The sequence below is a fragment of the Triturus cristatus genome, chromosome 3_2, assembly GCF_964204655.1.
Source record: "Triturus cristatus chromosome 3_2, aTriCri1.1, whole genome shotgun sequence".
Lineage (NCBI taxonomy): Eukaryota > Metazoa > Chordata > Amphibia > Caudata > Salamandridae > Triturus > Triturus cristatus.
This window is the reverse complement of record NC_140584.1, coordinates 1,220,669,188-1,220,684,583: the sequence shown is the minus strand read 5'-3', so window position 1 is coordinate 1,220,684,583 and position 15,396 is coordinate 1,220,669,188. Positions and strand designations below refer to the sequence as shown.

At 55.2% G+C, this 15,396-nt stretch overlaps 1 protein-coding gene across 1 annotated transcript in view; it reads right to left on the bottom strand.

Moving 5' to 3' along the window:
• LOC146859505 (fish-egg lectin-like) overlaps positions 1-15,396 on the bottom strand; it is a 256,323-nt gene that overhangs the window by 147,491 nt on the left and 93,436 nt on the right. The gene's annotated exons all lie outside the window — the stretch shown is intronic.

Below are 15,396 nucleotides of genomic sequence, written 5' to 3'. Positions count from 1 at the left end.
GCGCCTCCGTCTTTACATCCAGACGTAGGCACCACAAGCCCTCAGGGAGCTGAGCTGTGAGCTGTGCTGTGTTGTGGGTGCTCAGAGGTGGCGGAGACATCTAGCGCCTCCGTCTTTACATCCAGACGTAGGCACCACAAGACCTGAGGGGAGCTGAGCTGTGAGCTGTGCAGTGTGATGGGTGTTCAGAGGAGGCGGAGACATCTAGTGCCTCCATCTTTACATCTACACATAGGCACCACAAGCCCTCAGGGGAGCTGAGCTGATGAGCTGTGCTGTATCATGGGTGTTCAGAGGTGGCGGAGACATCTAGCGCCTCCGTCTTTACATCTACACGTAGGCACCACAAGCCCTGAGGGGAGCTGAGCTATGAGCTGTGCTATGTCATGGGTGTTCAGAGGTGGGGAGACATCTAGCGCCTCCGTCTTTACATCTACAAGTAGGCACCACAAGCCCTGAGGGGAGCTGAGTTGTGAGCTGTGCTGTGTCATGGGTGTTCAGAGGTGGCGGAGACATCCAGTGCCTCCGTCTTTACATCTAGACGTAGGCACCACAAGCCCTGAGGGGAGCTGAGCTATGAGCTGTCCTGTGTCATGGGTGTTCAGAGGTGGGGAGACATCAAGCTCCTCTGTCTTTACATCTACACGTAGGCACCACAAGCCCTGAGGGGAGCTGAGCTGTGAGCTGTGCGGTGTCATGGGTGTTCAGAGGTGTGGAGACATCCAGCGCCTCCGTCTTTACATCTAGATGTAGGCACCACAAGCCCTGAGGGAAGCTGAGCTGTGAGCTGTGCTGTGTCGTGGGTGTTCAGAGGTGGCTGAGACATATAGCTCCTCCGTCTTCACATCTAGACGTAGGCACCACAAGCCCTCAGGGAGCTGAGCTGTGAGCTGTGCTGTGTCATGGTTGTTCAGAGGTGACTGAGACATCTAGCTCCTCCGTCTTTACATCTAGACATAGGCACCACAAGCCCTTAGGGGAGAGACATCTAGCGCCTCCGTCTTTACATCTAGACGTAGGCACCACAAGCCCTTAGGGGAGCTGAGCTGTGAGCTGTGCTGTATCATGGGTGTTCAGAGGTGGCGGAGACATCTAGCGCCTCCGTCTTTACATCTACACGTAGGCACCACAAGCCCTGAGGGGAGATGAGCTATGAGCTGTGCTATGTCATGGGTGTTCAGAGGTGGGGAGACATCTAGCGCCTCCGTCTTTACATCTACAAGTAGGCACCACAAGCCCTGAGGGGAGCTGAGCTGTGAGCTGTGCTGTGTCATGGGTGTTCAGAGGTGGCGGAGACATCCAGTGCCTCCGTCTTTACATCTAGACGTAGGCAACACAAGCCCTGGGTGGAGCTGAGCTATGAGCTGTGCTGTGTCATGGGTGTTCAGAGGTGGGGAGACATCTAGCGCCTCTGTCTTTACATCTACACGTAGGCACCACAAGCCCTGAGGGGAGCTGAGCTGTGAGCTGTGCTGTGTTGTGGGTGCTCAGAGGTGGCGGAGACATCTAGCGCCTCCGTCTTTACATCCAGACGTAGGCACCACAAGACCTGAGGGGAGCTGAGCTGTGAGCTGTGCAGTGTGATGGGTGTTCAGAGGAGGCGGTGACATCTAGTGCCTCCATCTTTATATCTACACGTAGGCACCACAAGCCCTCAGGGGAGCTGAGATGATGAGCTGTGCTGTATCATGGGTGTTCAGATGTGGCGGAGACATCTAGCGCCTCCGTCTTTACATCTACACGTAGGCACCACAAGCCCTGAGGGGAGCTGAGCTATGAGCTGTGCTATGTCATGGGTGTTCAGAGGTGGGGAGACATCTAGCGCCTCCGTCTTTACATCTACAAGTAGGCACCACAAGCCCTGAGGGGAGCTGAGCTGTGAGCTGTGCTGTGTCATGGGTGTTCAGAGGTGGCGGAGACATCCAGTGCCTCCGTCTTTACATCTAGACGTAGGCACCACAAGCCCTGAGGGGAGCTGAGCTATGAGCTGTGCTGTGTCATGGGTGTTCAGAGGTGGGGAGACATCTAGCTCCTCTGTCTTTACATCTACACGTAGGCACCACAAGCCCTGAGGGGAGCTAAGCTGTGAGCTGTGCTGTGTCATGGGTGTTCAGAGGTGTGGAGACATCCAGCGCCTCTGTCTTTACATCTAGATGTAGGCACCACAAGCCCTGAGGGAAGCTGAGCTGTGAGCTGTGCTGTGTCGTGGGTGTTCAAAGGTGGCTGAGACATCTAGCTCCTCCGTCTTTACATCTAGACGTAGGCACCACAAGCCCTCAGGGAGCTGAGCTGTAAGCTGTGCTGTGTCATGGTTGTTCAGAGGTGACTGAGACATCTAGCTCCTCCGTCTTTACATCTAGACATAGGCACCACAAGCCCTGAGGGGAGCTGAGCTGTGAGCTGTGCTGTGTCATGGGTGCTCAGATGTGGATGAGACATCTAGCGCCTCCGTCTTTACATCTAGACGTAGGCACCACAAGCCCTTAGGGGAGCTGAGCTGTGAGCTGTGCTGTGTCATGGGAGTTCAGAGGTGGCTGAGACATCTTGCGCCTCCCTCTTTACATCTAGACGTAGGCACCAAAAGCCCTGAGGGGAGCTGAGCTGTGAGCTGGGCTGTGTCATGGGTGTTCAGAGGTGGCGGAGACATCTAGTGCCTCCATCCTTACATCTACACGTAGGGACCACAAGCCCTGAGGGGAGCTGAGCTGTGAGCTGTGCTGTGTCGTGGGTGTTCAGAGGTGGCAGATACATCTTGCTCCTCCGTCTTTACATCCAGACGTAGGCACCACAATCCCTTAGGGGAGCTGAGCTGTGCTGTGTCATGGGTGTTCAGAGGTGGCAGAGACATCTAGCGCCTCCGTCTTTACATCAACACGTAGGCACCACAAGCCCTCAGGGCAGCTGAGCTGATGAGCTGTGCTGTATCATGGGTGTTCCGAGGTGGGGAGACATCTAGCGCCTCTGTCTTTACACCTACACGTAGGCACCACAAGCCCTGAGGGGAGCTGAGCTGTGAGCTGTGCTGTGTCATGGGTGTTCAGAGGTGTGCAGACATCCAGCGCCTCCGTCTTTACATCTAGATGTAGGCACCACAAGCCCTGAGAGAAGCTGAGCTGTGAGCTGTGCTGTGTCGTGGGTGTTCAGAGGTGGCTGAGACATCTAGCTCCTCCGTCTTTACATCCAGACGTAGGCACCAAAAGCCCTGAGGGGAGCTGAGCTGTGAGCTGGGCTGTGTCATGGGTGTTCAGAGGTGGCGGAGACATCTAGTGCCTCCATCTTTACATCTACGCGTAGGCACCAAAAGCCCTGAGGGGAGCTGAGCTGTGCTGTGTCCTGGGTGTTCAGAGGTGACTGAGACATCTAGCTCCTCCGTCATTACATCTAGACATAGGCACCACAAGCCCTGAGGGGAGCTGAGCTGTGAGCTGTGCTGTGTCATGGGTGCTCAGATGTGGCTGATACATCTAGCGCCTCCCTCTTTACATCTAGACGTAGGCACCAAAAGCCCTGAGGGGAGCTGAGCTGTGAGCTGGGCTGTGTAATGGGTGTTCAGAGGTGGCGGAGACATCTAGTCCCTCCATCTTTACATCTACACGTAGGCACCACAAGCCCTGAGGGGAGCTGAGCTGTGAGCTGTGCTGTGTCGTGGGTGTTCAGAGGTGGCAGATACATCTTGCTCCTCCGTTTTTACATCCAGACGTAGGCACCATAAGCCCTGAGGGGAGCTGAGCTGTGAGCTGTGCTGTGTCATGGGTATTCAGAGGTGGCGGAGAAATCTAGCGCCTCCATCTTTACATCTGCACGTAGGCACCACAAGCCCTGAGGGGAGCTGAGCTGTGAACTGTGCTGTGTCATGGGTGTTCAGAGGTGGGGAGACATCTAGCGCCTTTGTCTTTATATCAACACGTAGGCACAACAAGCCCTGAGGGGAGCTGAGCTGTGCTATGTCATGGGTGTTCAGAGGTGGCAGAGACATCTAGCTCCTCCGTCTTTACATCTACAAGTAGGCACCACAAGCCCTGAGGGGAGCTGACCTGTGAGCTGTGTTGTGTCATGGGTGTTCAGAGGTGGGGAGACATCTAGCGCCTCCTTCTTTACATCTAGACGTAGGCACCACAAGACCTGAGGGGAGCTGAGCTGTGCTGTGTCATGGGTGTGTAGACGTGACTGAGACATCTAGCTCCTCCGTCTTTACATCTAGACGTAGGCACCACAAGCCCTGAGGTAAGCTGACCTGTGCTGTGCTGTGTCATGGGTGTTCAGAGGTGGGGAGACATCTAGCTCCTCCGTCTTTACATCTAGACGTAGGCACCACAAGCCGTGAGGGGATCTGAGCTGTGAGCTGTGCTGTGTCATGGGTGTTCAGAGGTGGGGAGATATCTAGCGACTCCGTCTTTACATCTAGGCGTAGGCACCACAAGCCCTGAGGGGAGCTGAGCTGTGAGCTGTGCTGTGTCATGGGTGTTCAGAGGTGGCAGAGACATCTAGCGCCTCCGTCTTTACATCCAGATGTAGGCACCACAAGCCCAGAGGGGAGCTGAGCTGTGCTGTGTCATGGGTGTTAACAGAGGTGGCGGAGACATCTAGCGCCTCCGTCTTTACATCTAGATGTAGGCACCACAAGACCTGAGGGGAGCTGAGATGTGAGCTGTGCTGTGTCATGGTTGTTCAGAGGTTGCTGAGAAATCTAGCTCCTCCGTATTTACATCTAGACGTAGGCACCAAAAGACCTGAGGGGAGCTGAGCCATGAGCTGTGCTGTGTCATGGGTGTTCAGAGGTGGCGAGACCTCTAGCGCCTCCATCTTTACATTTAGACATAGGCACCACAAGCCCTCGGGGAGCTGATCTGTGAGCTGTGCTGTGTCATGGGTGTTCTGAGGTGGGTAGACATCTAGCGCCTCCGTCTTTACATCTAGACGTAGGCACCACAAGCCCTGAGGGGAGTTGAGCTGTGCTGTGCTGTGTCATGGGTGTTCAGAGGTGGCTCAGACATCTAGCGCCTCCGTCTTTAAATCTAGACGTAGGCCCCACAAGCCCTGAGGGGAGCTGAGCTGTGAGCTGTGCTGTGTCATGGGTGTTCAGAGGTGGTGAGACATCTAACGCCTGCGTCTTTACATCTAGACGTATGCACCACAAGCCCTGAGGGGAGCTGAGCTGTGAGCTGTGCGTTGTCATGGGTGTTCAGAGGTGGAAGAGACATCTAGCGCCTCCCTCTTTACATCCAGACGTAGGCACCACTAGCCCAGAGGGGAGCTGAACTGTGAGCTGTGCTGTGTCATGGGTGTACAGAGGTGGCTGAGACATCTAGCGCCTCCGTCTTTACATCTACACGTAGGCTCTACAAGCCCTGAGGGGAGCTGAGCTGTGAGCTGTGCTGTGTCATGGGTGTTCAGAGGTGGCTGAGACATCTAGCGCCTCCGTCTTTACATCTACACGTAGGCACCACAAGCACTGAGGGGGGCTGAGCTGTGAGATGTGCTGTGTCATGGGTGTTCAGAGGTGGCGGAGACATCTAGCGTCTCCGTCTTTACATCTAGATGTAGGCACCACAAGACCTGAGGGGAGCTGAGATGTGAGCTGTGCTGTGTCATGGTTGTTCAGAGGTAGCTGAGAAATCTAGCTCCTCCTTATTTACATCTAAACGTAGACACCACAAACCCTGAGGGGAGCTGAGCTGTGAGCTGTGCTGTGTCATGGGTGTTCAGAGGTAGCAGAGACATCTAGCGCGTCCGTCTTTACATCTAGACGTAGGCACCAAAAGACCTGAGGGGAGCTGAGCCGTGAGCTGTAATGTGTCATGGGTGTTCAGAGGTGGCGAGACATGTAGCGCCTCCGTCTTTACATTTAGACGTAGGCACCACAAGCCCTCGGGGAGCTGATCTGTGAGCTGTGCTGTGTCATGGGTGTTCAGAGGTGGGGAGGGGAGACATCTATCGCCTCCGTCTTTACATCTAGACGTAGGCACCACAAGCCCTGAGGGGAGCTGAGCTGTGAGCTGTGTTGTGTCATGTGTGTTCAGAGGTGGGAAGACATCTAGCTCCTTCGTCTTTACATCTACACGTAGGCACCACAAGCCCTGAAGGGAGCTGAGCTATGAGCTGTGCTGTGTCATGGGTGTTCAGAGGTGGGTAAACATCTAGCTCCTCCGTCTTTACATCTAGATGTAGGCACCACAAGCCCTGAGGGGAGCTGAGATGTGAGCTGTGCTGTGTCATGGGTGTTAATAGGTGGCGGAGACATCTAGCGCCTCTGTCTTTACATTCAGACCTAGGCACCACAAGACCTGTGGGGAGCTGAGCTGTGAGCTGTGCTGTGTCATGGGTGTTCAGAGGTGGCAGAGACATCTAGCGCCTCCGTCTTTACATCTAGACGTAGGCACCACAAGCCCCGAGGGGAGCTGAGCTGTGAACTGTGCTGTGTCATGGGTGTTCAGAGGTGGAGGAGACATCTAGCGCCTCCGTCTTTACATCTAGACGTAGGCACCACAAGCCCTGAGGGGAGCTGAGCTGTTTGCTGCGCTGTGTAATGGGTGTTCAGAGGTGGCAGAGACATCTAGCGCCTCCGTCTTTACATCTACACGTTTGCACCACAAGCCCTGAGGGAAGCTGAGCTGTGAGCTGTGCTGTGTCATGGGTGTTCAGAGGTGGCGGAGACATCTTGCGCCTCCGATCTTTACATCTAGACGTAGGCACCACAAGCCCTGAGGGGAGCTGAGTTGTGAGCTGTGCTGTGTTGTGGTTGTTCAGAGGTGGCTCAGACATCTAGCTCCTCCGTCTCTACATCTAGACGTAGGTACCACAAGCCCTGAGGAGAGCTGAGCTGTGAGCTGTGCTGTGTCATTGGTGTTCAGAGGTGGCTGAGACATCTAGCGCCTCCATCTTTACATCTAGACGTAGGCACCACAAGCCCTGAGGGGAGCTGAGCTATGAGCTGTGCTATGTCATGGGTGTTCAGAGGTGGGGAGACATCTAGCGCCTCCGTCTTTCCATCTACAAGTAGGCACCACAAGCCATGAGGGGAGCTGAGCTGTGAGCTGTGCTGTGTCATGGGTGTTCAGAGGTGGCGGAGACATCCAGTGCCTCCGTCTTTACATCTAGACGTAGGCACCACAAGCCCTGAGGGGAGCTGAGCTATGAGCTGTGCTGTGTCATGGGTGTTCAGAGGTGGGGAGACATCTAGCTCCTCTGTCTTTACATCTACACGTAGGCACCACAAGCCCTGAGGGGAGCTGAGCTGTGAGCTGTGCTGTGTCATGGGTGTTCAGAGGTGTGGAGACATCCAGCGCCTCCGTCTTTACATCTAGATGTAGGCACCACAAGCCCTGAGGGAAGCTGAGCTGTGAGCTGTGCTGTGTCGTGGGTGTTCAAAGGTGGCTGAGACATCTAGCTCCTCCGTCTTTACATCTAGACGTAGGCACCACAAGCCCTCAGGGAGCTGAGCTGTAAGCTGTGCTGTGTCATGGTTGTTCAGAGGTGACTGAGACATCTAGCTCCTCCGTCTTTACATCTAGACATAGGCACCACAAGCCCTGAGGGGAGCTGAGCTGTGAGCTGTGCTGTGTCATGGGTGCTCAGATGTGGCTGAGACATCTAGCGCCTCTGTCTTTACATCTAGACGTAGGCACCACAAGCCCTTAGGGGAGCTGAGCTGTGAGCTGTGCTGTGTCATGGGTGTTCAGAGGTGGCTGAAACATCTTGCGCCTCCCTCTTTACATCTAGACGTAGGCACCAAAAGCCCTGAGGGGAGCTGAGCTGTGAGCTGGGCTGTGTCATGGGTGTTCAGAGGTGGCGGAGACATCTAGTGCCTCCATCTTTACATCTACACGTAGGGACCACAAGCCCTGAGGGGAGCTGAGCTGTGAGCTGTGCTGTGTCATGGGTGTTAATAGGTGGCGGAGACATCTAGCACCTCCGTCTTTACTTCTACACGTAGGCACCGCAAGCCCTGAGGGGAGCTGAGCTGTGAGCTGTGCTGTGTCATGGGTGTTCAGAGTTGGCAGAGACATCTAGTGCCTCCGTCTTTACATCTAGGCATAGGCACCACAAGCCCTGAGGGGAGCTGAGCTGTGAGCTGTGCTGTGTCATGGGTGTTCAGAGGTGGCTGAGACATCTAACGCCTCCGTCTTTACATCCAGACGTAGGCACCGCAAGCCCTCAGGGAGCTGACCTTTGCTGTGATGTGTCATGGGTGTTCAGATGTGGGGAGACATCTAGCTCCTCCGTCTTTACATCTCGACGTAGGCAGCACAAGCCGTGAGGGGAGCTGAGCTGTGCTGTGCTGTGTCATGGGTGTTCAGAGGTGGCGGAGACATCTAGCGCCTCTGTCTTTACATCCAGACGTAGGCACCACAAGACCTGTGGGGAGCTGAGCTGTGAGCTGTGCTGTGTCATGGGTGTTCAGAGGTGGCAGAGACATCTAGCTCCTCCGTCTTTACATCTAGACGTAGGCACCACAAGCCGTGAGGGGAGCTGAGCTGTGCTGTGCTGTGTCGTGGGTGTTCAGAGGTGGGGAGACATCTAGCGCCTCCGTCTTTACATCTAGACGTAGGCACCACAAGCCCTGAGGGGAGCTGAGCAGTGAGCTGTGCTGTGTCATGGGTGTTCAGAGGTGGCGGAGACATCTAGCGCCTTCGACTTTACATCTAGACGTAGGCACCACAAGCCCTGAGGGGAGCTGAGCTGTGAGCTGTGCTGTGTCATGGGTGTTCAGAGGTGGAGGAGACATCTAGCGCCTCCGTCTTTACATCTAGACGTAGGCACCACAAGCCCTGAGGGGAGCTGAGCTGTGAGCTGTGCTGTGTCATGGGTGTTCAGAGGTGGCGGAGACATCTAGCGCCTCCGTCTTTACATCTAGACGTAGGCACCACAAGCCCTGAGGGGAGCTGAGTTGTGAGCTGTGCTGTGTTGTGGTTGTTCAGAGGTGGCTCAGACATCTAGCTCCTCCGTCTCTACATCTAGACGTAGGTACCACAAGCCCTGAGGAGAGCTGAGCTGTGAGCTGTGCTGTGTCATTGGTGTTCAGAGGTGGCTGAGACATCTAGCGCCTCCATCTTTACATCTAGACGTAGGCACCACAAGCCCTGAGGGGAGCTGAGCTATGAGCTGTGCTATGTGATGGGTGTTCAGAGGTGGGGAGACATCTAGCGCCTCCGTCTTTACATCTACAAGTAGGCACCACAAGCCATGAGGGGAGCTGAGCTGTGAGCTGTGCTGTGTCATGGGTGTTCAGAGGTGGCGGAGACATCCAGTGCCTCCGTCTTTACATCTAGACGTAGGCACCACAAGCCCTGAGGGGAGCTGAGCTATGAGCTGTGCTGTGTCATGGGTGTTCAGAGGTGGGGAGACATCTAGCTCCTCTGTCTTTACATCTACACGTAGGCACCACAAGCCCTGAGGGGAGCTGAGCTGTGAGCTGTGCTGTGTCATGGGTGTTCAGAGGTGTGGAGACATCCAGCGCCTCCGTCTTTACATCTAGATGTAGGCACCACAAGCCCTGAGGGAAGCTGAGCTGTGAGCTGTGCTGTGTCGTGGGTGTTCAAAGGTGGCTGAGACATCTAGCTCCTCCGTCTTTACATCTAGACGTAGGCACCACAAGCCCTCAGGGAGCTGAGCTGTAAGCTGTGCTGTGTCATGGTTGTTCAGAGGTGACTGAGACATCTAGCTCCTCCGTCTTTACATAGACATAGGCACCACAAGCCCTGAGGGGAGCTGAGCTGTGAGCTGTGCTGTGTCATGGGTGCTCAGATGTGGCTGAGACATCTAGCGCCTCCGTCTTTACATCTAGACGTAGGCACCACAAGCCCTTAGGGGAGCTGAGCTGTGAGCTGTGCTGTGTCATGGGTGTTCAGAGGTGGCTGAGACATCTTGCGCCTCCCTCTTTACATCTAGACGTAGGCACCAAAAGCCCTGAGGGGAGCTGAGCTGTGAGCTGTGCTGTGTCGTGGGTGTTCAGAGGTGGCAGATACATCTTGCTCCTCCGTCTTTACATCCAGACGTAGGCACCACAAGCCCTGAGGGGATCTGAGCTGTGAGCTGTGCTGTGTCATGGGTGTTCAGAGGTGGCAGAGACATCTAGCACCTCCGTCTTTACATCTACACGTAGGCACCACAAGCCCTCAGGGGAGCTGAGCTGATGAGCTGTGCTGTATCATGGGTGTTCAGAGGTGGCGGAGACCTCTAGCGCCTCCGTCTTTACATCTACACGTAGGCACCACAAGCCTTGAGGGGAGATGAGCTATGAGCTGTGCTATGTCATGGGTGTTCAGAGGTGGGGAGACATCTAGCGCCTCCGTCTTTACATCTACAAGTAGGCACCACAAGCCCTGAGGGGAGCTGAGCTGTCAGCTGTGCTGTTTCATGGGTGTTCAGAGGTGGCGGAGACATCCAGTGCCTCCGTCTTTACATCTAGACGTAGGCACCACAAGCCCTGGGTGGAGCTGAGCTATGAGCTGTGCTGTGTCATGGGTGTTCAGAGGTGGGGAGACATCTAGCGCCTCTGTCTTTACATCTACACGTAGGCACCACAAGCCCTGAGGGGAGCTGAGCTGTGAGCTGTGCTGTGTCATGGGTGTTCAGAGGTGTGCAGACATCCAGCGCCTCCGTCTTTACATCTAGATGTAGGCACCACAAGCCCTGAGGGAAGCTGAGCTGTGAGCTGTGCTGTGTCGTGGGTGTTCAGAGGTGGCTCAGACATCTAGCTCCTCCGTCTTTACATCCAGACGTAGGCACCAAAAGCCCTGAGGGGAGCTGAGCTGTGAGCTGGGCTGTGTCATGGGTGTTCAGAGGTGGCGGAGACATCTAGTGCCTCCATCTTTACATCTACGCGTAGGCACCAAAAGCCCTGAGGGGAGCTGAGCTGTGAGCTGTGCTGTGTCGTGGGTGTTCAGAGGTGGCAGATACATCTTGCTCTTCCGTCTTTACATCTAGACGTAGGCACCACAAGCCCTCAGGGGAGCTGAGCTGTGAGCTGTGCTGTGTCATGGTTGTTCAGAGGTGACTGAGACATCTAGCTCCTCCGTCTTTACATCTAGACATAGGCACCACAAGCCCTGAGGGGAGCTGAGCTGTGAGCTGTGCTGTGTCATGGGTGCTCAGATGTGGCTGAGACATCTAGCGCCTCCCTCTTTACATCTAGACGTAGGCGCCAAAAGCCCTGAGGGGACCTGAGCTGTGAGCTGGGCTGTGTAATGGGTGTTTAGAGGAGGCGGAGACATCTAGTCCCTCCATCTTTACATCTACACGTAGGCACCACAAGCCCTGAGGGGAGCTGAGCTGTGAGCTGTGCTGTGTCGTGGGTGTTCAGAGGTGGCAGATACATCTTGCTCCTCCGTTTTTACATCCAGACGTAGGCACCATAAGCCCTGAGGGGAGCTGAGCTGTGAGCTGTGCTGTGTCATGGGTATTCAGAGGTGGCGGAGAAATCTAGCGCCTCCATCTTTACATCTGCACGTAGGCACCACAAGCCCTGAGGGGAGCTGAGCTGTGAACTGTGCTGTGTCATGGGTGTTCAGAGGTGGGGAGACATCTAGCGCCTTTGTCTTTATATCAACACGTAGGCACCACAAGCCCTGAGGGGAGCTGAGCTGTGCTATGTCATGGGTGTTCAGAGGTGGCAGAGACATCTAGCTCCTCCGTCTTTACATCTACAAGTAGGCACCACAAGCCCTGAGGTAAGCTGACCTGTGCTGTGCTGTGTCATGGGTGTTCAGAGGTGGCTGAGACATCTAGCTCCTCCGTCTTTACATCTACACGTAGGCTCCACAAGCCCTGAGGGGAGCTGAGGTTGTGAGCTGTGCTGTGTCATGGGTGTTCAGAGGTGGGGAGACATCTAGCGCCTCCGTCTTTACATCTAGATGTAGGCACCACAAGCCCTGAGGGGAGCTGAGCCGTGAGCTGTGCTGTGTCATGGGTGTTCAGAGGTGGCGAGACATCTAGCGCCTCCGTCTTTACATTTAGACATAGGCACCACAAGCCATCGGGGAGCTGATCTGTGAGCTGTGCTGTGTCATGGGTGTTCTGAGGTGGGTAGACATCTAGCGCCTCCGTCTTTACATCCAGACGTAGGCACCACAAGCCCTGAGGGGAGTTGAGCTGTGCTGTGCTGTGTCATGGGTGTTCAGAGGTGGCTCAGACATCTAGCGCCTTCGTCTTTACATCTAGACGTAGGCACCACAAGCCCTGAGGGGAGCTGAGCTGTGAGCTGTGCTGTGTCATGGGTGTTCAGAGGTGGAGGAGACATCTAGCGCCTCCGTCTTTACATCTAGACGTAGGCACCACAAGCCCTGAGGGGAGCTGAGCTGTTTGCTGCGCTGTGTAATGGGAGTTCAGAGGTGGCACAGACATCTAGCGCCTCCGTCTTTACATCTACACGTTTGCACCACAAGCCCTGAGGGAAGCTGAGCTGTGAGCTGTGCTGTGTCATGGGTGTTCAGAGGTGGCGGAGACATCTAGCGCCTCCGTCTTTACATCTAGACGTAGGCACCACAAGCCCTGAGGGGAGCTGAGTTGTGAGCTGTGCTGTGTTGTGGTTGTTCAGAGGTGGCTGAGACATCTAGCTCCTCCATTTCTACATCTAGACGTAGGTACCACAAGCCCTGAGGAGAGCTGAGCTGTGAGCTGTGCTGTGTCATTGGTGTTCAGAGGTGGCTGAGACATCTAGCGCCTCCATCTTTACATCTAGACGTAGGCACCACAAGCCCTCAGGGAGCTGAGCTGTGAGCTGTGCTGTATCGTGGTTGTTCAGAGGTGGCGGAGACATCTAGCGCCTCCGTATTTACATCTAGACGTAGGCACCACAAGCCCTGAGGGGAGCTGAGCTCTGAGCTGTGCTGTGTCATTTGTGTTCAGAGGTGGCGAGACATCTAGTGCCTCCGTCTTTACAACTAGACGTAGGCACCAAAAGCCCTGAGGGGAGCTGAGCTGTAAGCGGTGCTGTGTCATGGGTGTTCAGAGGTGGCAGAGACATCTAGCTCCTCAGTCATTACATCTACACGTAGGCACCACAAGCCCTGAGGGGAGCTGAGCTGTGAGCTGTGCTGTGTCATGGGTGTTCAGAGGTGGCGGAGACATCTAGCGCCTCCATCTTTACATCTACACGTAGGCACCACAAGCCCTGAGGGGAGCTGAGCTGTGACTGTACTGTGTAATGGGTGTTCAGAGGTGGCGGAGACATCTAGCGCCTCCGTCTTTACATCTAGATGTAGGCACCACAAGCCCTGAGGGGAGCTGAGCTGTGAGCTGTGCTGTGTCATGGGTGTTCAGAGGTGGCGGAGACATCTAGCGCCTCCGTCTTGACATCTACACGTTTGCACCACATGCCCTGAGGGGAGCTGAGCTTTGAGCTGTGCTGTGTCATGGGTGTTCAGAGGTGGCGGAGACATCTAGCGCCTCCGTCTTTACATCTAGACGTAGGCACCACAAGCCCTGAGGGGAGCTGAGTTGTGAGCTGTGCTGTGTTGTGGTTGTTCAGAGGTGGCTAAGACATCTAGCTCCTCCGTCTTTACATCTAGACGTAGGCACCACAAGCTCTGAGGGGAGCTGAGCTGTGAGCTGTGCTGTGTCGTGGGTGTTCAGAGGTGGGGAGACATCTAGCGCCTCCGTCTTTACATCTACAAGTAGGCACCACAAGCCATGAGGGGAGCTGAGCTGTGAGCTGTGCTGTGTCATGGGTGTTCAGAGGTGGCGGAGACATCCAGTGCCTCCGTCTTTACATCTAGACGTAGGCACCACAAGCCCTGAGGGGAGCTGAGCTGTGAGCTGTGCTGTGTCATGGGTGTTCAGAGGTGGGGAGACATCTAGCTCCTCTGTCTTTACATCTACACGTAGGCACCACAAGCCCTGAGGGGAGCTGAGCTGTGAGCTGTGCTGTGTCATGGGTGTTCAGAGGTGTGGAGACATCCAGCGCCTCCGTCTTTACATCTAGATGTAGGCACCACAAGCCCTGAGGGAAGCTGAGCTGTGAGCTGTGCTGTGTCGTGGGTGTTCAAAGGTGGCTGAGACATCTAGCTCCTCCGTCTTTACATCTAGACGTAGGCACCACAAGCCCTCAGGGAGCTGAGCTGTAAGCTGTGCTGTGTCATGGTTGTTCAGAGGTGACTGAGACATCTAGCTCCTCCGTCTTTACATCTAGACATAGGCACCACAAGCCCTGAGGGGAGCTGAGCTGTGAGCTGTGCTGTGTCATGGGTGCTCAGATGTGGCTGAGACATCTAGCGCCTCCGTCTTTACATCTAGACGTAGGCACCACAAGCCCTTAGGGGAGCTGAGCTGTGAGCTGTGCTGTGTCATGGGTGTTCAGAGGTGGCTGAGACATCTTGCGCCTCCCTCTTTACATCTAGACGTAGGCACCAAAATCCCTGAGGGGAGCTGAGCTGTGAGCTGGGCTGTGTCATGGGTGTTCAGAGGTGGCGGAGACATCTAGTGCCTCCATCTTTACATCTACACGTAGGGACCACAAGCCCTGAGGGGAGCTGAGCTGTGAGCTGTGCTGTGTCGTGGGTGTTCAGAGGTGGCAGATACATCTTGCTCCTCCGTCTTTACATCCAGACGTAGGCACCACAAGCCCTGAGGGGAGCTGAGCTGTGAGCTGTGCTGTGTCATGGGTGTTCAGAGGTGGCAGAGACATCTAGCACCTCCGTCTTTACATCTACACGTAGGCACCACAAGCCCTCAGGGGAGCTGAGCTGATGAGCTGTGCTGTATCATGGGTGTTCAGAGGTGGCGGAGACCTCTAGCGCCTCCGTCTTTACATCTACACGTAGGCACCACAAGCCCTGGGTGGAGCTGAGCTATGAGCTGTGCTGTGTCATGGGTGTTCAGAGGTGGGGAGACATCTAGCGCCTCTGTCTTTACCTCTACACGTAGGCACCACAAGCCCTGAGGGAAGCTGAGCTGTGAGCTGTGCTGTGTCGTGGGTGTTCAGAGGTGGCTGAGACATCTAGCTCCTCCGTCTTTACATCCAGACGTAGGCGCCAAAAGCCCTGAGGGGAGCTGAGCTGTGAGCTGGGCTGTGTCATGGGTGTTCAGAGGTGGCGGAGACATCTAGTGCCTCCATCTTTACATCTACGCGTAGGCACCAAAAGCCCTGAGGGGAGCTGAGCTGTGAGCTGTGCTGTGTCGTGGGTGTTCAGAGGTGGCAGATACATCTTGCTCTTCCGTCTTTACATCTAGACGTAGGCACCACAACCCCTCAGGGGAGCTGAGCTGTGAGCTGTGCTGTGTCATGGTTGTTCAGAGGTGACTGAGACATCTAGCTCCTCCGTCTTTACATCTAGAAATAGGCACCACAAGCCCTGAGGGGAGCTGAGCTGTGAGCTGTGCTGTGTCATGGGTGCTCAGATGTGGCTGAGACATCTAGCGCCTCCCTCTTTACATCTAGACGTAGGCGCCAAAAGCCCT